This window comes from Silene latifolia, chromosome 4 (genome assembly GCF_048544455.1).
Source record: "Silene latifolia isolate original U9 population chromosome 4, ASM4854445v1, whole genome shotgun sequence".
In the NCBI taxonomy this organism is placed as follows: Eukaryota; Viridiplantae; Streptophyta; class Magnoliopsida; order Caryophyllales; family Caryophyllaceae; genus Silene; species Silene latifolia.
Window position 1 is genome coordinate 58,262,123 of NC_133529.1, and position 25,428 is coordinate 58,287,550.

Genomic DNA, 25,428 nt, shown 5'->3' on the forward strand with positions numbered 1-25,428 from the left:
GGATCCGACCTTTACTTGCCTCTTTACTAATTGTAGAGTTGTTTGTGGAGCTATAAATTGTGTTTTGATTCGACCGTGACCAACGACCACATCTTAATTTGTGAACACTTAGCGGGATCGCATCAAAAATGGCGCCGTTGCCGGGGACGGTGTTTGTTTGATTTAGATTTCTTTTTATTGTCATTAGTTGTGTCTTTCTTCGCCTTGAGGAAGTAAAACTCCTCAAGGTTTGTTCTAATTGTTTTCGAGTTGTTTGATATTTTGCATGTCTAGAAGGTTACAAAGTGATTTGTTACCTTTTGACCGTGAAATCGAAAGAACCTTGACGAACAATAGGAGAGTTGTTAGGAGGAATTTAAGAGGTATTAGTGAAGTTGTCCAACCCACTAGTGAGTTTGTCAATCCTTTCGCAATAGAAGGAGAAGAAAACCCATTACACAATACCCCACAAAATCCACCTACAATGCCAAAATTCTCGTCACACTCCGTACCCACCGAGGAGAATCTACCAAATGGTACTCCTACACCGCAACATCTCACCGGAAATTTTATTGCCAAGTCCGCCTTCATCCAATTAGTTGAGAGGAGCCAATTCGGGGGGATGCCTAGTGAGGACCCTCATTCTCATATGGAAACCTTTTGCGACTATTGTGATGCTATCTCTCAAACGGGCGTGACTCAAGACCAAATTAGATGGGTCTTATTTCCTTTTTCCTTAATCGACACCGTGAAGCAATGGTTGAAGGGCCTTGATAAGGCCACCCTTGGAATAGATTCTTGGAAGAAGTTGGCTCTAGCTTTCTACAAAAAATTCTACCCACCGGAAAAGACTAACATGCTAAGAGCTCAAATTACGGGTTTTAAGCAAAGGGATGAAGAGTCTTTGTATGAAGCTTGGGAGCGGTTCAAGGGAATTTGTCGCTCATGTCCTCACCATGGACTTAGCGAATGGTTTTTGGTGCAACAATTTTGGAATGGTTTATATGAAGATTCTAGGAACATTCTCAATATGGGATCAAATGGAATGTTCACCGAAGTTGATGACAATCAAACATGGAACAAAATTGGGGAAATGGCGGTCCATAACTCACAATATAGTAGACCTCGCAAGGCTACTAGAGGAGGAAAGCATGAAGTGGACTCCGTGACTCAATTGGGTGCTCAACTTAGTGCTCACATTGACACAATCAACTTGAAGTTTGAACAAGCTATGGCTAGACTTGAGGAAAACTCAAAATCATCAAAGCATCATGTTAATGCCATGACGGCATCCTCATCAATCCCAAGTGGGATATGTGAGAATTGTGGAACTTTGGGACATGACCAAGGTGAATGTAGGGGAACAAACGAACAAGTGAATGCTTTCCAAGCATACAAGAGTGGTACCCCTTATTCCAACTTTTACAATGAAAACACCAAATTCCATCCAAATCTCTCATACAAAAGCCAAAATGTTCAAAACCCTCAAACAACATACACTCCACCACCCATGAGAAACAAAAATCAAAGACCCTTTTACAATCAAAACCAAGGTTATCAAAATCAAAATCCATACAATCACCAAAATGACCAAGGCTTTGATGTCCAAAAAGCGGTCCTCCAAATGCAAAAGAATCAACAAGAATTTTTCACTCAAATGCAAAAAGATAGCCAAGCAAAGGAAACCACCATCAACAACATTCTAGCTCACACCAAGATGTTGGAAACACAATTGACTCAACTAGCATCTTCGAGCTCACAAAGACAAAAGGGGGAATTACCACATCAAAGTAATCCCCCTAGACATGAAACGGTTAGTGCCATTCACTTGAGAAGTGGTACAAGGTATGAAGCACCGAAGAAGCAAGTTGAGGATGAAGTTGTGGAAGCTAGTGAAAAGGAAGAAATTGTGCAAAACTCCAAAGATGGAGAATCATCAAAAGAAGAAAGTTCAAAGAAAAATGAAGACAAGGCCAAGGAGAAGGAGCCCATTGTGATTAGACTTCCTTTTCCAAGTCGTCAAGCCAAGCCCAAATTTGATGATCAACTTGGAAAGTTCATGGAAATTGTGAAGAATTTAGAAGTCTCAATTCCTTTCACGGAATTAATCAATCACATTCCGGCCTATGCGAAATACATGAAAGATATCCTCACAAAGAAGAAGTCGATCCGGAAGCTTGAGACTATCGCCTTCACTAAGGTGAGTAGTGCAATACTTCAAGGGAGTTCACCTCCAAAGTTAAAGGATCCGGGAAGCTTCTCAATACCGTGTACCATTGGCGACACGACGATCAACAAAGCCTTATGTAATCTAGGGGCTAGTGTGAGTGTCATGCCGTACTCGGTGAGTAAAAGGTTGGGGATGGGAGAGCTTAAATGCACCAACATCACACTCCAAATGGCCGATAGATCGACGAAGACACCGTTAGGGATATGAGAAGATGTCCCCGTGCGAATTGGGAAGTTTTTCATCCCGGTGGACTTTGTCATTGTTGATATGGAGGAGGATTCCAACATTCCAATCATCCTAGGAAGACCTTTCCTACACACCGCCGGTGCGGTAATTGATGTGAAACATGGTGAGCTCACTCTAGAAGTGGGAGATGAAAGCATAACTTTTAATCTTGACAAGACTATGAGAGCTCCTCGTTTGCATGAGCCATGTTTCATGATTGATCATTATAGCCGAAAGGATGAAAGGAAGAAATCGGAACTCCAATGGAAGAAGAAAGTTGAAGATGCTCCTTTCAAAGAGCAAGTGAATTGTGACAAGGAGAGCTTGCAAAGCTCATCAAAATCAACCAAGGAAGAAGAGGATGGCCTCATTGGCCAAGAGAAGAAATTGGGAGAATTGTCTCCATCTAAGCAAGAGATTTTCAATGATCAACTCAATGAAGTTTGTGGTCTTTGGGATGATGAGTTTGAAGGGATTTTTAATCCCTACATTGGACATGCCATCGATCATGATCAACAACAAGGGCCACGGTCTATTGAGAACCTCTACCATGATAATGAACAAGCTTTTGATTACTTCTTCAAGGTGTTGAGCAACATCAACAACACCTTGGACATGCCCCCTTGACATCTCATCAAGAATGAGAGTTTGGTGGAGTCCTCCCTAAACCACCACTTGTAAATATTTCTAACTCCCTAACTTACATTTCAATTCTTGTATTGCATTTTTGTCATCTTTGGATTTTTATTTACTTTGATCAAAATAATTGTCATGTCTAAGAGAAAGTGAGGGAGGGACTAACGATTTCAATTGATGTGTAGTGCTTTTAGCTTAGCGTGGGGATGGCAATTGCCTAGGCTACCCATGCCTTAGTAGTGCCCCCACAATGACGAACACAAGACTTGACGAAAGAATGGAAGAACGGTATGGGAAATGCAATGTGCACGGATAGAACTGAATCCGTGTACACAGGGCCAGAATCCGAGCGGATTCCAGAGAATCCGCCCGTCTTACAGAATCCGAGCGTATTGCAGAAAAGACGCCCGTCTTGAACCGAGCCGAATTTTGAAAAATTCTTGACTGTGACTGAATCCGGGCGTCCTGTGAAGAATCCGCCCGTCTTGAAGAATCCGTCCGTCTTGCAAGAAAGACGCCCGTCTTTGCAGCTGAGGAAAACAAGCAAAATTTTCTGGACTGAAATCCGTCCGTCTTTGAGCAAATCCGCCCGTCCCGTGTTCAGCAAATCCGAGCGGATTGTCACAAATCCGCCCGTCTTTAGGCGAGTTTTGCAAAGTTCGAAAAGAGCGAGAATCCGCACGGATTGGGCGAGAATCCGCACGGATTGCCCCCCAGATTCGAAAATTTCGGTCTATTTAAAACCCCTCCCACCTTCATTCATTCATTCATTCATTCATAAACACTACCCACAACATCAAAACCCTCATCCTCTCCATCACAAAAACAAAAACCCTCAACAACATTCACCAAAATCAAATCAAACCATCCTTCCAACAACAAATCAATCACTCCTCCCTCAACAAAAATCAAAACCAAGAACAAAATCTTCAACCTTTGAGTCGATTTTTGATTTCATAAAGGCAAAGCCTTTCACCTTCAAATCGATTTGGGCATACTACAAATTGAAGATTTTTCATTCTTTTCTTGGTTAGTTCATCAATGGCAAGGACTAAGGGAGCAACAAAGGCAACAAAGGCAACAAAGGCACCAAAGGCTAAGGCACTCTCACAAAGGCAAAAGGCTCTTCAAACAAAGAAAGCATTGGCTATGGTGGTAGCAACACCAAACTTGGAAGTGCAACATCAACAACAACCTTCTATGGGAGCAACAACACCTTCCACTCCGGTAATTGATCAACTTTTGCATTATCCAGAGGTAACTTTTATTTCCGATACCCATAGAAATACCTTTGTCAAGTTTGCTATGAAGTCATTACAATCCACCAAATTCATATGTGAAGATACCTTACAAAAATTGGGTGTTCTTGAACAAACAAAAGCCTTTTTCAATGCCATGGGGTTGAAGAAATTGTTTGAAACAAGGGAATTGACATACCCCTCCCTTACCTTGGAATTTTTAAGTTCTTTGAAAGTCACCAAAATTGAGAATAGGGAGAATATCGAGTTGCGTCTAGCTAATGTTAGTAGACGCATTACCTTCAAGGAATTGGGTGAAATTTTGGGTCTTAGTGATGAACCGAGCTATTTTAAGAGTTATGGAAAGTATGACCCCGAACCTCTTCGGGAGGCAATCTCCGGGAAGAAATTTGAGGATTTTCATGCGAGTCGTGCTCTTTTGGTCCACCATCCGGGCATAAGAGTATGGCACAAGGTCGTGGGTAACACCATAATTGCTAGGAAAGATACTAACCATTTCACAAGACTTGATTTTATTCTCCTTGAATCGGCTTTGAATATCGGAAGAGTGCACACCAAGCCTTACAATTCTTTGAGGCTCTTGGTAGATAGATGGCTCAACATCGATTGTGGGAAGAAGGGCACGACCGTTATTGTCAATGGCGGCCTAGTCACACTCCTAGCCAAGCACTTTGATCCTAACTTCAATAAGGATAACAAGTACAAAGCAAAGGAGGGTGGCCATCTTATTGATATGCATATTATGATTCACAAGTTCAAGTGGGTTGCCCATAACCCCCTTGACACTAAGTATGGATGGCTAACTAGTGAAGCTAGATCGTTCACCTTGCCTTCGAAAATTTGCCGTCTAAGCGTCCACCGGACCAATTATCTACTTCCCCTTTCCGAAGAAGCCGAGTATATCATTCAACAACAAAAGGGTGATCTTGAAATGCCCTCCTCTTCCATTGTCATACCACCTTACCCCTTTAACTATGAAGAGTTCAAGCCGGAAGGAGTTGAAGTTGGGAAACACTATGTGACTCTTCTCATGCAAGCAATGCACAAGCAAGCCTATGAAGATCGGAAAAATGCCTACTTGGCTCAATATCCACCCCTCCTACATTTAGCTAGGCAAGGACTACTTGATCCATCTTGTCCTTTGCCTAGTTGGGCGGATAGAGAAGTCTTATTTCCGGGTGCATCTAGGGTCGTTTTGGGTGACAATGAGGTTGTTGGAAATGATGAGGAAGATGAGGAAGAAAGTGAAGAAGCAAATGACAAGGAAAGTGGCAATGTCACCACTTCTCATGAGGGAAGTGATGATGATAGCATGATGGAAGATTAGCAAGCCTTGGAGACTCCTACACTCTCATGGTTTGTCTATTTCTCTCTTTGTATTTTATTTCATTTTGATCATTGTTGGAGTAGTCCTAGCCCCATTAGAGGACTCACACCTCGGTACCATTGAGGTGTTCTCATTCTATTGTTCCCGTTTTCAAAATCCAAAATAACAAATTAGCTTCATGCATAGCATAGTGTGTGCATGAACTATACCCATCCTTGGACATTAGCAATAGTGTCTCACTCGGTTTGGGGAAGTTAATGCATACGCAACGGGAGGTAATCTAAATTATCCTCTCCGTCATAACAAAAACCATGCATCATGTAGTGTAGCTTAGTATAGATTGCATTTAGTATAGAAATCATGCATCATCTTTACATAATTTCCATCATTTTGGCCATTGAGGACAATGCCCATATTAGTGTGGGATGGGAATTCTAACATTTAACTCTTATTCAAAAATCCAAAAAAATTGAAAAATTTTAAAAAATCATAAAAATTTGAAAATTGAAAACCCAAAAACAAGTTCATTTCCTTTTTAGTGTAGTCTTGTACATATTGTTTTGTATATATTGTGTTTGTCCATCCTTTTTCACATTGATCGACTACGCCACATCCGAGACATGAGGATATTGAAGACCGCATGGTATGATCTTTCCACTCTCCTTTTTCCTCTTTATGTTAATGACTATGTGACTTTATTTTGATTGATGCGGTAAAAACAATGTGAATTTAGGATTGCATTTAGTTTATATGGCATATTAGTTGGTAGAAGCATATGCATTAGGATGTTTATATGTTAGTTGCATCATGGCATGTAGTTGCATGTTAGAAAAATTTTGTGAAACCATCTACTTGGGAAGTTTGACAAGTGTATATAGGCCCTAGTAGATGCTTTTTCTTCTTAAGACTTTGCTTGTCAGAATACTTGTAAAACACCCTAGGATGTGTCATGCTAGTATCCTTTGACCCATGGATTATATTAAGGCCTAGTCAAGAGTACCTTGTGGTGTGATAACTCCTTGGCTACCGTTTATTCCAAGGTGACCCTTGAAACCATGCAACCATCATTCATCCATGTTCTACCATATTTTTGTCAACAAAAGGGAATGGGCACAAAAGGAAATCAATTTGAGTTCAATGAAATAAAAAGTGAAAGAAAGTTTGCAAAAATGCATCAAATGAAAAGAGAAGCAAAAATAGAACTCCTAAGCTTCAAAAACAAGGCACCCTCGTTACTAATTGGGGTGACTTTGAAAATGTTGAAAAGAAAAATGCAAAAAGTTGTCAAGTGTTGAAATGCCAAAAATCAAAAAGAAATGGCAAAAAGAAAGTGTTCTCAAATGTTATATGCCACAAGAAATTTGGGGGGAAAACAAAAACAAAAGCAAACTCCCAAAATGAAACTCAAAATTCTATTGATCCCTTTATCCATCATATCCATTTTTGTGCATGGTAGAGAGGGGACGACTCTTCTTCTTGTCTAGGCAAGAGGGGGAATTCCGCGATCCTCCAGTGTTTCTAACACCAAAGGGAGTCAACTCTTGACAAAAGCATTTAACGATTGAGGACAAAAGTACCCTAGCTTGACACAACTTGGAGGTGATTTATTGGTATCCTTCTAGGCTTAGTAGTTTGAAGAAATGGTATCTATGAAGGAGTGTGTACCCTTGAATTGCTTCCCTTGTAGATAATTTCCGCCACTTGATGAGGGAGTGGCTATTCTTTTTGTAGATGCATCCATTACGTGTTTTTGTGTGCTTAATGTTTGGATGTGTCGCCATTTGGCAAGACCCACCTTGCCTTGCAAGAAGGCATCCTACCTCATGGTTGTCTTGTTGTGAGTTGAAGGGGCGGAGTGAGACCCGCTAATTGTCTCATATCGGCTATATTATTAGGATAGGTTAGTATTGGTCCTAGTCTTTGTCACCTCTTTACTCGGGACGAGCAAAGTTCGGTTTGGGGATATTTGATGTGACCATAATTGGCGCATATTTAGCCCCCGAATTAGCCTTGTTTCCATGCTTTTTAGTGCTTATTTGGGTCATTTCTTATCTTTAGTTCTTTATTTTGCATATTCTTTGAGATTTTGATCCCTTGGTAGGAAAGGAGTAAGAATCTTGCATTTTCATGGCAAAACGAGACTAAATTGATCGAATTCAATGACCAAGCATCAAGGAGAGACAAGATTAGAAGGCCTTTGTACATATCATAGTAGAAGAGCAATGTTGGGAAAGGATCCTTGAGTCCCCAAGGAAATCCCCAAGGAATTTATGAAGAAAAGGGAAGAAAAGAAGAAGAATTGTTGCCGATCGACAATCCGAGCGGATTGTCACAATCCGTCCGTCGCAAAGAAGACAATCCGAGCGGCTTTGCCACAATCCGCTCGGATTCCCCCTCCACAATCCGCTCGGATTCCCCTGAATCCGCTCGGATTCCAACGCCAGAATCCGCCCGTCCCGACCCTATTCCGCCCGGATTCTAGCACAGCACGGATTGTCTTCTCCAAGCTACGAATGAAGAAGCCCTTGTCTCAGAAAATACCGGCTCCTCCTTGCTCAACTTAAAAAGTGTAATTACTAGTTTAGCCCTTAGTTAACCCTAATGCATCCTGTAACACCCCCATTTATTTAAGGGCCTGAACTAGGACTCCTCAGATAAATGACGGTGTTACCATCTCGGAAGCCCGAGGCAGTAGATAACAAAGGAAAGAAACACAGTACTTTATTAAAATGTTTATAGTGAGATTATAACTGGAATTAAAACAAAGCCTCCAAAAAATATGACCAAAAGATAAAGTCTGATAAAACTACTAATAAGACTAAGGTGGGCTAGGAACTAAGTCAGTCATCCAAGCTCTCTTCCCGGCCAGCTCCCATCGGTCTCGAAATACTGTCAACCGCTCCCCAATAATTGGATCATCACGGCGTACACGAATACACGGGGTGGTCACCGAAGCTGAGTAGGGAAAACAATGAAACAATAAAAATATGATATGCATGCTCCTCCGCCACCTCTATCTCCATCTCAACTCATATCTCATATCTCATACCCCGGACAACCCAGCCATACCGATCCCCGGTAGACTATATATTTCGACCGTAGCCGATCTGCCAGCTCGCAGCTGAGGACACCAGGGCATGTCCTGCAAAACCCGCCTGGGCCTTATCACAACTCACATCTTATCTCAACATCGTCACTCCTACACCATCCTCCAACTCCAATGCATATGAAATGCTCAACAGAAATTTAATGCAACACAATATATATATTAATGAATGAAATCATGCCAGCTACCGAATGTTGTGATAACAAACTCAACACGATCAATTCAGTCAATCACCTTCCCGTATATGAATCATAACGTAACTCAACAACCACGAATCAAGTCAACACAATTCAACATCAACGATAATAAGTCAAGTGTATTTCCCTACCTCAAAGTGCCAGCAATTCGAATTAAGCGAGTTTAAGGGACTAAAATAAAGCAATGAATTTGATAATTGATCCTTCACGAATTCGTCACCTAAAACAATTATAATATTTATAATTACTAACTACTAAATATAGAAATCTCCCAAAATGGAAACTTTCCCGATATAGTAACTTTCCTCTTTTAACAAACCCAACTCAAAAACCCGTCTTTAATTAATTAATTATTATTTTATTTTAAGTAACCCGGAACTTAGACCAAAACGATAATTAGAGAATTAAACGAATTATACGATGAAACGAATCAAGTATTTGAATAACTCTAACAATCCCGACTCAAAACCGTCTTTAAACATTTTGAATAACTCGGGAGTTAAAATAAATAACTAATTTAAAGAATTAAACGATTTAAGGAAAACCCGAATCAAACGAACGACTTAAACAACCCGACTCCCTAACCGCACCCCCTTCAACCCGACACAACTCCTTCCAACAACCACCAGCCCTCACCGCCGACCACCAGGCCTCGACACCGTGTCCGGCCTGGTCACCTCCAACCACCACGACCGTGGTCGACCCACGCCGGTGGTCGAGCCACCACCACCAACACCCCATGTCCGCAACTCCGCCACAATGACCCACCTTTGAAACCCCATAGCCGCCACTGTTAACAACAGTACACCACCCTATCACCACCATTCTTCTCGCCGCCAACCCACGCACACAGACACCATAGCACCACCGTTTCGACCTCCCCCTAGTCCACGGTGGTGCCACCCAAAACCTACCCGTCTCAAACTCCCCTGAAAACCGCATCTAAAACCCGTTTGCTACCCCCTGTCAATGCCGCCTTTCACAACCACTAACACCACCCAAAACCACCCTAACCACCACCACAACACTCGTCACTAACCACCCATTTCCCTTACCCCGTCAACAACCACTAGCCTCACCTCCCTAAGACACGAAACAACCACCAAAACCCGACATCAAAAGCGAAAAACAGAGGACAGAGGTTGTATGCTTACCTTTCCGTCACCACCACCGCCACCATAGCCACCTATGAACGTCGACAACCGCCCCTATCTCTTCCTTGCTGCACTGACAACAACCCAGCTCACTCTCTCTCTCTCTATGCGTGAGGGTTGAGATTTGGGTAACGATGAAAGAGGGAGGCGTGAGGGAGGCGGGTTGAGGGAAGGGTTTGGGTAGTGTTTAGGTTACAATTAGGGTTAGGGTTAGGGTTAATGGGCTTAGGGTTTAATTGGGCTGAACATCAAATGGGTCGAGGGTAAATGGGTTAGCTCGCATTTCGAATTCTGTATAAACCCGTCTCAATTAACTTACGATAGCTTAATGTAATTATCGACTCAACTATTATCCCGACATAATTAGTAATATAAATGTATAATAATTAATATATAATAATATCCATTTAATTTATTATATAAAAATACGGGGTATTACACATCCTCCCTAATTTCCACTATAAATACCCCATTAGTCTAATTAGAGGAGCATGTTCTTCTTATCAATAATTAGTGTAGTTAATATCAATCAAATCTCTCTTTAATATTGTAATCAAGTATTAATCAAGTTTTAATCCAAGTTTTAGTTCTTTAATCTCTCTTTTGTTCATCCTTTATTTTGGGTAATTGAAGATTATTTGGGTTATTGTTGGGAGATTGACAACCTCTCAATCAAGCATTCAAGTACTTCTTTTATCTTTGCTTTATTATTGGAATCATTAGTAGGTATAATCTCTTAATCCCTTTTTAATTATTGTTAATTACTTTCATTTATTCATCATGTTTCATATTGTTGGTATGATTGACAACCTTGCTAGCATGATCAACATGATAATGAGTGAGTAGTCTCTTAGCTAGGGTTAATGGGTGATTAGGGGAAACCAACATGGGGAATGATTCATGCTTAAATTAATATGCTTTCATGTTTTATTTGCTTGCTTGTTTTGATCTCAACTCATGCACATGTTATATTTGATGAAATGCTAAGCCTATGAATCCTTGCATTTACTATCATCTTCTATCTTTTCAATGAGACTTGTAAGACATAACCCAACTCGAGTCTCATTAGACCATGCATGTTGTTGAGTAGGGAAGATTAAGTCGACTTGTAGGTGTTGTACAATCTAATCGATTCGGCTCCGGGACCCAAACTTTCCTAGGATTGTAAGATATAACCCAACTCAATCCATCACAACAATAATTGCTTGCTTATAATTTGAGAACATGTTTGTATGATCATATCCCATGATTCCCCTATGATCCCATGACACCCTAGTGCCTTTAATCAATTGTTTACACCCCTTTAATTCATCTTGCTTGTTTGTTTTCATTGCTATTCTAGTTTAGTAACCTTCTACATCAACCCAATTTGTGACACCCCTTAGACACCACTAGTTACAATAGAAATCTCATTTCAACTCCCATCCCTTGGGATCCGACCTTTACTTGCCTCTTTACTAATTGTAGAGTTGTTTGTGGAGCTATAAATTGTGTTTTGATTCGACCGTGACCAACGACCACATCTTAATTTGTGAACACTTAGCGGGATCGCATCAAGCGTCTTGGCATCGGGACGCTCGGATTGCTGGGCAGGGAAAGGCTCGGATTGGCTGCAATCCGCTCGAATTGTGAGTCAGGCACTTTTCTTCTCTTCTTTCCTCAACAATCCGTGGGGATCTTGTTGAGGATGCAAGGATCCTTTCATCATTGCCCAATCTACTTTATTATCTACATAGGCCTTCTAGTATCGTCTTTCCTTTGATGCTTGGTCATTGATTGCGATCAATTTAACTCCAGTTCACCATGAAAATGCAAGGTTTGCACTCCTCTCCTACCAAGGGAACAAAATCTCAAAGAATATGCAAAATGGGAAACTAAAGATAGTACATGACCCAATTATGCACTATAAAGCATAGGAACGACGCTAATTCGGGGATTAAATATGCTCAAATGTGAGTCACATCAACGCTCATCTCAGGTCAAGACGCTCGTCTCATTGAAAATCCGCGCGTCCTGGCTACTTCAAAATATGGGATTTTACTCTGACTATGGATCCGAGCGTCCCGTGGGTGATCCGCTCGTCTCCTGGAGCTATGATCCGAGCGTCCCGTGCTCGATCCGCTCGTCTCCTTACCGTCTTGCTCTCCTATTTTCTCGACAATTATAAACTTCTCCCACGACACATTTCATGACACCTCATCCTTCCTTCCTCTATAAAACATAAAATCCCCTCCCATATAACCCACAACACATCAAAAACATCCATTTATCTCTCTAATTCGAAAACCCCCAAAACCTAGGGTTTTCAAAAAGGACCCCAAATTGCAAAGAGTATCCTCATCAACCAATCAAATTCAAAGATCTATTTCAAGATGAGACCAACAAGGTCCTTACCTAGATAAAGGAGGAGAGCTAGAGTGATTGGAAGTTCCTCAACTTCCTACCTCAACACTCTAAGAAGAGAAAATGAAGAAGTTGTAGATCTCTCAAGACTCAATGAATTCTCAAATATTGAATTTGTTAATGATGTCCAAAGGCTTGTCTTTCATCGTTTACACGGTAAGAACATTCTTCCCACTAAATTTGTTTGCCACGCCACCTTGAGAAAACTCGGCATCTACCATCAAACTGAGGCACTATTTGAGCTATTTGGTCTTTCTACTATGTTCAAAATGCATGAGCTCACCTATAGGCCTTTGGTTCTTGAGTTTTTGAGCTTCCTAAAGATCTCCACCATAAACAATACAATTTGTGTAAAATTTCGTCTTGAGAATGAAACCCGGATGATGACATTAGTGGAATTTGCGAGTGCGCTAGGTCTCGATGTTTCGCCTACCCGAACATCTAGACCCCGAAACTACTCTATAGCACCTCTTTGGCGAGCTTTAACCGGTCGCGACTTTACTTACATCAAAGAATGCTCGGCTTCCTACATTCAAAAGCCAATCATCCGGTGCACCTATCGATTCCTCACCGGTAATCTTCTATCCCATCGCGACCCCGCGGTCGTCAATGAACTCGACCTTGTTTTCATGGAATCTTACCTCAAAATACAAGGGCGGAGTGGTTACAACTTTAATGCACGCCTAGTACTTCTCGAGAAATGGGCCAAGTTTAGAAATGGGGACGATGATGGCATGATACATATTGTTAATGGCGGGTTAGTAACCAAGCTTGCAAAACACTTTAACCCCAACTTCAATCACAACAATGCCTACATCCCTCTTCCCGGAAAAACAAGGATCGATGAAATGTTACTTCTACAACAACATCATTGGATAGCCCTTGAGTGCTTTGAAAAAAAGATAAAATGGATCATCAAAGGGAGCACCCCTATATACCTTCCCATGGAAGGATTGACAAGGATTTCACCTAGAAGAGACCCCCTCTCTCAAGTCCCATCTTACCTCATCCCGACAAATGCAAACCGGGCTAACCAAAACCAACCTCCTACTCCACCTCCCCAACAAGAAACCCAAGCAAATGACAATAAAAAAGTTTTGATCCCACCATACCCCTTCCAATACCAACCTTAAAACCACCCGAACCCCTTCATCCTTCCTAGGGACGATTTTATCACGGGTATCCTTCAAGACATGCACCTACGACAATATGGGGTCAATGTGGACAACTACTATGCGTTGTATCCACAATTCCACCGATTGGCCCGGCAAGGACACATTAGTGAGGAGGGAATGATTCCCTCTTAGGCCCAAATGAATATACTCTTTCCGAATTCGGAAAACGCCAATGGTGGAGCGCATGGTCAAGAAGAAGAGGGTGAAAAATCGAGTGGTGATGACATGGTGGAGTTAAATAGTGAGGTGGATTAGTTCATGGACTTTCATGAGAGTGATGCATCAAGAGAACCTTGGGATAGCGACTTCGGAGGGGATGATGACGACCTTTGAGGAATACTTCATGAGCTAGGTGGAGCGGGCACGAGGCAACCATCAAGGCCAAAGTGAAGTCTCTCTTATTCCCCCTCATTTCTTTTTCATGACAAGAATTTCATGATTTGTTAACTTTTTTTTTGATTGATTGTTTCATTTTCTTGGGTGTCCTCGTAAAAAGTAGGACTGTTATTCCACCTATGCAACATTTGGATGATGTTAAATTACTTTCTCCCACATGTAAAATCCAAAACGACAAATTTAGTTTCTTTTTTATTTTTTATTTTTTTGGTAAAAGGTAAGCTTTCATTAAAGAACGAAACAAACTATTACAAACTACCAACATTTGATACGATTTGTACAATGGACATGACCTTACAAAATTATATAAGGGTAGCCATTATCCATTGTTTATCTCTAGCCTTTATTACATTTCTAAGCCAAAACATGGATTTAGTTTTCATTATGCTTCTGATACTCTCCATAAGCCTGTTAGGGTGTAAAAGTGGCCCTTCCAGTCTCACCTGGTTGCGTTGCTGCCAGATGTTATAGAAGATTGCCTGGACCCAAGCATTAGTCACTCTTTTTTTAACCTTAAACCACGGTTTTCCTTGGATCCATTCCAGTGTATGCTGAGCAGGAAGCACAAGATGCAAGATTGAACTTAGCCTGCCCAGCAGTTGTACAGTAAAGTAGAAAAGTCAGTGAGTAATCAGTTTGCGCCTTTTTTTTCCAGGAATCTCGGAAAAACTATGAATTAGAAGCAGGAGAAAAGTCAGTGACTAAGACTAAATGCCGAAAGCGGAAGAGAGCTGATGAGAGTACTAATTCCAAAAAAGTAGAAATTGCTAAAATTAAAACAAATGATCCAGTGGCTAGTTCAAACAATACATTGAAAACACTTTTGGACCAGAAATGTGATTCTAGATAATTCTTATCCAAGGTAGTTAATATGATGGGCGAAACTCAAGTAACGGATATGCATTTGAGCGAGGATGTTCTAGGATCTAAGCGAAGGCTGCGACTCGCCAAGGAGGACATTATTGCATTGTTGAACATGGGAAAGATCTCCCTTCCAGTCATTGAGACTTTTGTTGGGTATGTATTGCCTCCAGATTTAAAATTAGCATCTCATAGCTAGTTTTACATTGGTAAATATTGATTTGAAGTACATGCTGGTTATAATTCTATGTATATTGTTACGGGTACTTGTCTAGAGTTTGTGACATCAAAACATATGGGTTCTTATGTCCAGAAATGACTTCACTACTAGGCGGCCATGAATCAGAGGGAGCAATAACATATATTTCCAACTGGATGAAAAAAAAGCAAAGCCATATTTACATCGCTCCATATTACAAAGAATAAATACTCACCCTTATATAAAACAAAATTGTCAACAATTTGATTATTTTGATTACTTAACTGACAAATTATTTATAGGGATCACTGGATGCTCGCTAGTTCAAACAAATTATTTTGATTACTTAAGTATATTAGTTCGATTCAATCGGGAATTCAGTGCCTTCAACGTTGAGAACTTTAATTAATACATAAGTTTGACTTAATAGTTATTCTTGATATGCAAGATGTTCATTGAAAGAACATTTTTCAATTTGGCTGACAATTTTTTGTTGGAAACCATATATTAGATCTATAAGAGCATACGGCTACACTGGTGGGTGAAGGAAGAGTTCTCAAGCACCGCAATGGGTGAAAGTTGATGTAAGTTGTTGATATGCAATAGTAGACTCATTTATTACGTTTAATTTACAAAGTGTGTTGGTTTAATTCGTCGTCATGTTGTTTTATTGGTGTACTCGTCAGCCAGGTGCTATAAAATGCGGTTACTACATCATGAGTTGTATGCTGCAAATCGTCACTCGTCCTAATCCGAAGTCAACTATCAATGAGGTCATATTATCCCACTCGTCTATTGTCCTACAAATCTTGGTGTTGCCATGCAAATTTTTTCCCCATACAATCCCATTATTATAGCTAGAATTGAACTCTTCAGCTAGCTCAGACCTATTTTATCTTTTATTATGTGTGTTATTATCTAATTAGAAACCTTTATGTGCATTATTTACATCTTTTTCAAGACAAAATGGCTAATTTAGAAGAAGAAATCAATGAGGTTCGGGACTTATGGGCGAACTATTTTCTTAATGTCTAGTCATAGTAATGTGTTAGCTAGATTTTGCAAACTACGTTTTGGACCTTTGTAGGTTGTTAAATTTGGGCGGCATTTGTATAAACTATGTTTTGGTAAGGTCGTTGTAAGAAATTATGATGAACGACCTTTCGTGGTTGTTGAATTTGGACGGCGTTGTATGAATCTATGTTTTGGTCGTTGTATGAAAGTATGACGAACGACCTTTGTTGGTTAGTTGTTGAATTGTGGATGGTGTTTTTTTTTTTGTTATGAATAGCCTATGTTTTAATAAGCCAGATCTATGAATGGCCTGTTTTAGAATTAGCAATTCCAATTTTTAAACAAAAAATGGCAAGAAAAAGGACATCGGTTTTATTAGTAGACGGATGTAATATCATTTATAATACACATGAGGTTTAGGTAAAACACTGATGAATATAGGTACATAAAGACATCAGAGTTCTATGTAAACTGATGTACATAACACTAAAAGACATCGGATTATAACTAAACACTGATGTATATTAATATATATGGACATCAGATATATAGAAATCCGTTGTGCAAATTTTAATGGACATCAGTTTAAAATCCGATGTACATTAATCCACAATGGACATGACCGAACTCTACATCGGGTGTGTATCCGATGTCCATATACCAAAATTTCCGATGTGGATAACGAGTTTTGTAGTAGTGATCCTTCATTTCTACTCTTCTTCAAACACAAAAAAAAACAAATTTCCTCACTACAACCATCAACCCCATCATCCAAAAACACTAATTTCTCAACCAAATTCATCCAAAACAATTGCAAACTTGCTCATAATCAAAACAAATCACCCCTTTGTCAACAAAAAGACCTTCAGACATCAAAATCTTCACAAAATCAACCAAAATTTCTAGAGTTAGGGTGAAATCCGAATATCCCCAAATTGATTGGAAATTTGATTGAAGTTTGAAGAAGAAGGGAGCATTAAAGCATACACAAGGTTTGTTGACACAAATTTGAAGGAGAAATCAATAATGGCAAGGACAAAGGTGTAGATACCCAGGATCTGCACCTTCCAAAAACCACCCGATGATGATCGAACTATAACGTGTTTTTGATATGCGTGCGTGGATTGGCTATACATGAGACGGTTTAATGCACTACTCGAATATGAAAAATAATTTCAAAAGTTTTCTAACTTCACTTGCATTAAAATAACACTATTTAGAGTTGAAACCGTTTTCGGACCCAAAACCGACTCAGAAACTCGCAACTCGAGTCAACCTAAGTCAACCCGAGTCAACCCAAATCTCAAATGTCGAAAATAATGCCATGAATCTCTTTATCATGTCATTTCCATTAAAATGACCCTAATTAGAGTCAAAACCGACACCGAGCCAAAATCCGACTCGAAATTCAAATCCCGACTCATGCGGGTCAAACCCGAGTCAAAGACACAAATTACCTACCCCAAATATCACCCAAGAGGAAGCTTACACGGCTAAGAAAACCTCAAAGACCACAAATCACAACCAACAAAACATTGGTCAGAACAAATGCAAAATCCAAATTTCTGAAAGGGACCAATACACCCCCTTCAGTCACAAGGTAGCTCGCGCATCTTTAGGGTGTCTGCTTAGCCTCTAACCAAACACAATCGACCTACCACTCCACATTTCACTATAAATACCAACCTTCACACCCCATAATTCTCACGCGAGAGTCCGTCCCCTCCTTCTCCCTTAAACTTCTAGACCCGACTTCCTAAGTCACAAAATCGACACATGTTTACGACCTACCGATCGTAAACACAAGCCTTACACATTTTGTTTGGTACCGTCGTCGTGCATTCGACCGACCCATTCGACCAACTCAACATTAATCAACATGTTTTTCAACAACATATTTTCAAAACTAAATCCTTTTTTAAGGCACCTTTTTAAACTTCTTTGATCGCGATTAGTCACAACGAGAAAACCGTGTCTAAAGTCGTCTACTTCGCAAACATCAATACACGTAAGTTTGAGGGTCTAAACAACTCATTTATTTCATATCTTTACTGTTTTCATGAGTTTATATGCATGAACAATGCATAACACGATTCAAATATAGGTTAGACGAGCCAAAACCGAGTTTTGGCCCGAGACAGAAGCCCTTTGCTATGCAAAGAGGCTTGCGCCTCTTGTGGGTTATCGGGTCAGACTCAACCGTGTTTGTCCTCGTCTTTCCTCTTTATTTCATTTCTTATTTGCAATCGGTTTTTACCATTTCAAATGTTTCAAATCGCTTTTATGACAAACTTTTTAGCCATAAATTATAATCACCCTTGGTTCCATGTACCATGACGGTTTAATCCGTGACTCGGTGATATTAATTGGTTAATTACATTTTAAAGGAAATTCCTTTCTTTTATTTACCATTTTAGTTCATTTTTATGATAAACATATTTTGACCATTACAAAAATCATCCTTGGTTCTTTATACCATGACGGTTTATTCCATGACTCGATGATATTATTGGTTAATTACAAATTAAAGGGTATTTTTACCCCCTTTTACTTTATTTACCATTTTTCTCATTTGTTTACATTTGTAAATATATTAGTCATAATTCATAATCATCCTTGGTTCTTTATACCATGTCGGTTTAATCCGAGTACGATGACAAACTTGACTAATTACAAAGAAATGAACTTAACATATTTAGTTCAAACCAAACATTTTACATTTCTATTTGTAAACTATGCTTTTCAAACATGCAAATCCGACAACGAATATTACTAACATAATAGTAATTATTCCGAGTCATGCAAACCATACTTGCAAATCATTAATAAAAAAAAAAGGTTTTAAACAACCTTTCAAACAACCAGGAGACGCTCCTTGGGTCGGCTCATGGCTCGCGCCCCAAGGCAACTCCTATTTTCATATTTTAAAACCTGGGCAGAGCCCTTTATCTTGTTAACAGGCTGGCGCCTTAACAGGGCTGCCTGGCACTGTTCTGCCCCGTTTTAGCATTTCTCTAGGACGATCCCGATTACGGTTAATCCGAATACATGACGGATCAGATTGACAAGCTTATGTTTCTACACTTTGTCATTTGACACCCTTTTAAAATAAATGGATCGTGTTAAGCATCATAATCCGAATTTGGTAAATGGATGTTTAATTTCCATTTTCACATGCAAACCAATCTAAATCCAACTTTGACACCAATTTCTTGGTACATGCATAAACAATCGACGTAGGAAATATTCACATGTTACGTTAAGACTTTTGGATGCGCATTCATGCATTTAAACCGTTTTATCAACTCTTGCACTTGAACAACCACGATCGATCAGTAGAGGCCGCTAACGCGGGCGGGATTGGGTGTCCGATTAAAGGGCTTCCCAATACGTACCCTCACCCCTTACTCAGAACCTTTGGATAGTGGATGGCCTTTTCCAGGGCGCACGAGAGTCATTTTAGGCATAGAACGCTAAAAGGGGGACGAGTCGTTATCTTTAGTACCTATGTCAAACACTGCTTTGTGCTTTGTTTGACCGAGGTATAAAGTGGATTTCGAACGGGTTCCAGGCATCCCATAATTGCTTGGTGGCGACTCCGAACATCTCTAATCGTTTCGAGACCTTTACGAGACGAAACCGACCGATCTAAAACGATCCGGTCGAAAGCATTTTTACGTCACCGAGCGTGGCTTTCTAGACCACTGCATGTCCACAGATTGGCTTGGCATAAAGGTGGCCCGTGACCGCAGATCGGTAGGTGGCCCAAATCCACAGACCGGCCTGGGGCCCATGTCCACAAAAGGGTAATACCAAAGCACCCAAAGCCCCAACTTTATCCAAGAGGCAAAAGGTTCTAGCATCTAATGCTTTAGTGGTGGTTGAGCAACCAAGGTTACAAGCAAGTGAAGTCATTCAGGCCCTTGAAGAAGTTACTACCACTTTACCGGAGATTGAGCAACTTAAAGATTATCTGGAGGTAACTTTTATTTCCAATGAGCATAGAAAAGCTTTTGAATCCCTTGCTAGGAAGAAAATTATTGCCACTAAGTTTGTATGTTAAGACACTTTGGGGAAATTAGAAGTGCTAAACCAAACAAGAGCATTTTTCGAGTCCATGGGACTGTCTACCTTGTTCGACATGGGATTGTCTACCTTGGTTGAAATGAATGAAATAACTTACCCTTCCCTCAAATTGGAGTTCACTAGCTCTTTGAAGGAGTATAAGGTAGAGACTCGGAATTATGTTGAATTCTGGCTTGAGAACAAGAGTAGGAGGATGTTTAAGAGTGAGTTTGTAAAGGTTTTTGGAATTGCTAACCTTTGGGATTTCAACAAGAAACCCGATAACTTTGATGCCAAGCCCCTTTGGAAGGCGATTTCCGGGAGGAAGTTGACTACATTTAGAGAGTGTAACGCCTTGTATATCCATCATCCGCGTATACGATATTGGCATAGGTCCATTTCCAACACCTTGATTGCTAGGAAAGAAGCTACACATATGCCCGAACTTGACCTCACCTACTTGGATTCCAAGATAAATGCCCAAGGGAAATCAAAGAATTAATACAATATCCTTCAATTGTTGATTAAGACATGGTTAGACTTCAAGGAAGGTAAGGAAAAAGTGGCTTTCATTGTGAATTGAGGCTTGATAACAAGATTGGCAAAGCACTTTAATCCACAATTCAATGAAGACAAAACCTACAAACCGGTTAAAGGTGGCAACCTCCTTGACATGCACACTTTGATCCACAAGTTTCATTGGGTAAAACATGACAACTCCGCCCAAGGATATGAGTGGGTGATAAAGGATGCCAATTCAATTATCTTGCCCGGGAAAATTTACCGTCTCAACACTCGCTGTTACAACTACCTTCTCCCCATCTCAAAGATTGCCAAGAACATCATCAAAGAGCAACAATGTCCAAATGAAGAAACTTCCTTCTTAATGGTACCTCCTTACCCCTTTGCCTACTAAGAGTTCACAACAAATGATCCTAGTGTTGTAGTGGGCAATGATTACTTGATACAATTCATGAAGCATATCCATAAAGAAGCCTACAATGATCGGGTGAACTCTTATTACGCCCAATACCCACCCCTTTACCATCTTGCTAGGCAAGGACTCCTTGATCCCAAGAGTTCTTTCCCGAATTGGGTGGATAGAAAAGGGTTCTTTCCTCAAGCTTCTAGAGATGAAGAAGGAGATGCCCAGGAAACTAGAGAGATTGAGGAGGTTGTTGATGATAAGGATAGGGAAGGTAGTGGGTCTAGCCATGATGATGATGAAGAGAAAAGTTCAAGTAGAGAAGAAGAAGAAGAAGAAGAAGAAGAAGAAGAAGAAGAAGAAGAAGAAGAAGAAGAAGAAGAAGAAGAAGAAGAGGAGGATGATGATGATGCCTCCGGGTCCATGGAGGGAGATGATGATGATGATGATGATGAAATGAGTGAAAGTTGATGGTTGACAAAGCATGAAGGAGGATGACACAAATGCGGGGTTGATAGCTTATGCTAGCATTTTGACCTATTCCATTGTGAGTCTCCTACCCCTCCTTTACTTTGTTTTTTTATCTCATGTTTACATTATTGACATGACTTGTATAGCTTATTTAACATTTAGTTTAGAGCATTTAGAGAGTCATTTTGGACTCTTTGATGGATGAGAGTTTTGAGTCCTAGCACCACCAAAGGACTCACACCTCGGTAACATTGAGGTGACTATCTTTTTTTGCTCTCACCGTAAAGAATCCAACATGACAACTTACTTTTCATGTATTGCATTTGCATGCTTGTGAATAAACTTCTCTCTTTTTTCACTAGAGATAGTGTTTTGTTCGGTTTGGGGAAGTTCATTCATAGGCAACCCGAGTTAATTTAAATTAGCTCTCCGGATAATAGAAAGCATGCATCATATAGTTTAGTTTAGCTTGCATCACATGTAAATACTTATCATTTGTAAATATCCCTCATGTAGTTTGCATTTAGTGTAGAATTCATGCATTTCATTTAGTTTCATGCATTTGCATAATTCCCTGTCATCTCGTCCATTGAGGATAATGTCCATACTAGTGTAGGGATGGGGAATTCTAACATCTACACTTATTTCAAAAATGATAAAAATTTGAAAAATTTAAAAAAATCCATAAACGTGTTCTTTCCTTTTTACTGTAGAATTGTATATATTCGTTTGTTTATTTGTCACTCTTATCACATTGGGTTGACTACGCCACATTCGAGGCTTGAAGAAAATAGAAGACCGCATGGTATGATCTTTCCAAATCTTCTTCCTCCTTTTTATATGTTAATGATAATATGGCTATATTTTGATTGATGCGGTACAAACCAATGTGTTGTTAAGAGTTTGCATTTTCTTTACATGGCATATTAGTTAATAGTAACATTTGCATTAGAGTTGTATATAATAGTTGCATCACGGCATGTAGTTGCATTTTAGAAATTTTTTGGAAAATGCCTATTTGGGAAGCTTGACAAGTGTATATAAGGCCCTTGTAGATAATTTTTCTCCTTGAGACTTTATTTTCTAGAATACTCTCAAGACACCCTAGGATGTGTCATACTAGTATCCTTTAACCCATGGACTAAGGCATAGTCAAGAGTGCCTTGTGGTGTGATAACTCCTTGGCTACCGTTTATTCCAAGGTGACCCTTGATGCCATGCAACCGTCCTTACACTTATATCATCATATTTTTGTCAACAAAAAGGGAATGGGCATAAAAATGTCAAATTGAGTTCAAGCTATCAATGTCAAATGTTTGCAATTGCATCAAATGAAATGAGGAGCAAAAATAGACTTCTATGCTTATAATAGAAGTACCCTTGCTAAAAAAGGGTTACTTTGATAAATGTTCAAAGAAATGCAAAAGTTGAAAATTCCAAACATCAAAAAAATGGCATGCTATTAATCGTCAAATGCTACAAAAATGGGTGGAAAATAAACCCAAAAGCAAACTACTATCAATGAAACTCATGTATTTTGAAACTCTTTTATTCTTTGATGATCCTATTTTTTTGCATGGTAAAGAGGGGATTGTAGGAAATATCGGTATACTTCCTCTATAAATTTTTGGATTATAACGAAATTATAATAATGAAAAACGAGTCATAAATGAAATTACATAAACAAAAAGTATAGAGATATGAATCAACCTTTGGTCCTAGCAAATATGGCCTAAGAACAATATCGAAATCAATATTCTCCTAATTGTTGCACCCAAAATATTATGAGAAATGCCCTTGCTCTTGCTAGAATAGATCCCCAAAATTGTTATGAAATTTTTAGGTTTTTTTTGTGTGAGTGATGAGAGAATTAGGTCAAAAGAGAAGTGAGAAAAATGATCTCTTTTTTTTTCTCTTTGTACCGTCCAAATGAGAGGAATAAGGAGGATATTTTTTCTTCCTTTTTTCTCTCTTTGACCGAAAACCACCATCCCAAAATAAGGAGATTAAATCTTCTTATTTTTGGTAGTTTAGAAAAATGTATATAAAGTGTATTATTTATAAATTGTCATTTATGTTGCTCCGTATTAATAAGTCTACACACAACAGCTTGCAATCGATTTATTAATATCGGTCTGTAATAATTTATTATGACAATCTCGTATAATATATACTTTAACTATAAATATCGCATATTTATAATTTGCTAATTAAATATAACCGATTACGTTTAATTACGAATTAACATCTTAATTCGTTCAAGCTAACATTATATACATTAATTAAATATAACAGTTTATATTCAATTTACGAATTGACAGTTAATTCGTCTCAGCTGGTATTATTTAATTGTATTAAATAATCGTCTCAACATCACATTGACTAACTGTTTAGTCAAATACATGGACTAACCTTTTAGTCAAGCATCAATGTGATTATATTTTCATACAATCACATCTCTCATACACATCCTTTAGGTGTGACTTTTAGGGACCAGTTGATCACCTCCATCAGTATGATAATAACGTCAAACTTCTAGCAAGCCAACCGTTATTAAGTAAACGTTAATCAACTGATAAAATACAAAGTATACTCTTGTGAACATATAAGAGATTTATATACGTTATCACACTAACTGTGGAGGACACAAGCTCCAAAAATCTCCCACTTGTCCTCACAAGTGTATGTGCGATAACCGATTCTCATATCCTAAAATTTCTCCCACTCAATGTAAAACAATTTGCAAAATCTGTATTCACAAAGGTCGTATTTTACAAGTGATCAATATCAAGAGTGGTTTTCCCAACTAGAGAGTAACTTAACCGATAAACGAATCATCATTCGAGCATGGCCATGCATTTCAGTTACAACTCCTCGAGTGGCCCTGAGAAATAACTAAACCTGATAAAGGTTGGATATTTTCTTCAACTCGAATCCTGCAGATATAAGCACAGTATGAAATGACCCAGTGACAATCTGCTTAGCCTCCTGTTACGGCAGACCATGAGAAAGAAACCAAAGTCACCCAAAAACTGCCTTAATCTCAAGAGACAGTCGATATTTAAAAGAATCGACTCTAGAGACACAATGGACGTCCAATCCACAACCTGGCACCGAATGTTTTTAAACATTTAGGACTCCATTACGTTGTCACAATTTTTGTCCTACGAGGTATCGTTATAACTCGCATCTGTGATCGATCAGCCAACTATTTGACTTATGGCTCGTTGAACCCACCATCAATCAACTTCACAAAATAATAGCCAGAGTTATCAGCTCATGTAGGCGATTACGGACCAAAACAAATATAATGTAATTCAGTTCACTTTGTGGCGTTCAATGTTGTCGTACAATCCACATGAAAAACAAAATATGAAATAAAACGCTGAAGTTATAAATAGCATATGAAAAATATAATGTATCGAATCCATAATCAACTAGTAAAACTCAGGAACACGTTTAATTCCCATGGAAATAACGTGCCCTTCATGCTTATCATATCTTAATGGTTAAGTGAGCGGGTCCGTGATGTTGTAATCCGAAGCAATCTTGTCAATCACTATCTCCTCTTGCTCCACGTAATCACGGATCAGGTGAGCCTTACGATGTACATGTCTAGACTTGTTGCTAGACTTAGGCTCCTTAGCCTGGAAGATGGCACCTCTATTGTCACAATAGATGGTGATCGGGTCATTCGAACTAGGAACTGTGGTTAGTCCTTGTAAGAATTGACGCATCCATATAGCTTTCTTTCTTTGCTTCGAAGCGGCATAGTACTCGGATTCAGTAGTAGAATCTGCTACAAC

At 39.4% G+C, this 25,428-nt stretch overlaps 1 non-coding gene across 1 annotated transcript; it reads right to left on the reverse strand.

Moving 5' to 3' along the window:
• Window positions 1-835: 835 nt before the first annotated feature.
• LOC141654305 (small nucleolar RNA R71) lies at window positions 836-942 on the reverse strand. Its single transcript, XR_012547866.1, has one exon. It is a non-coding gene; the product is annotated as a small nucleolar RNA R71 (small nucleolar RNA).
• Window positions 943-25,428: the final 24,486 nt, after the last annotated feature.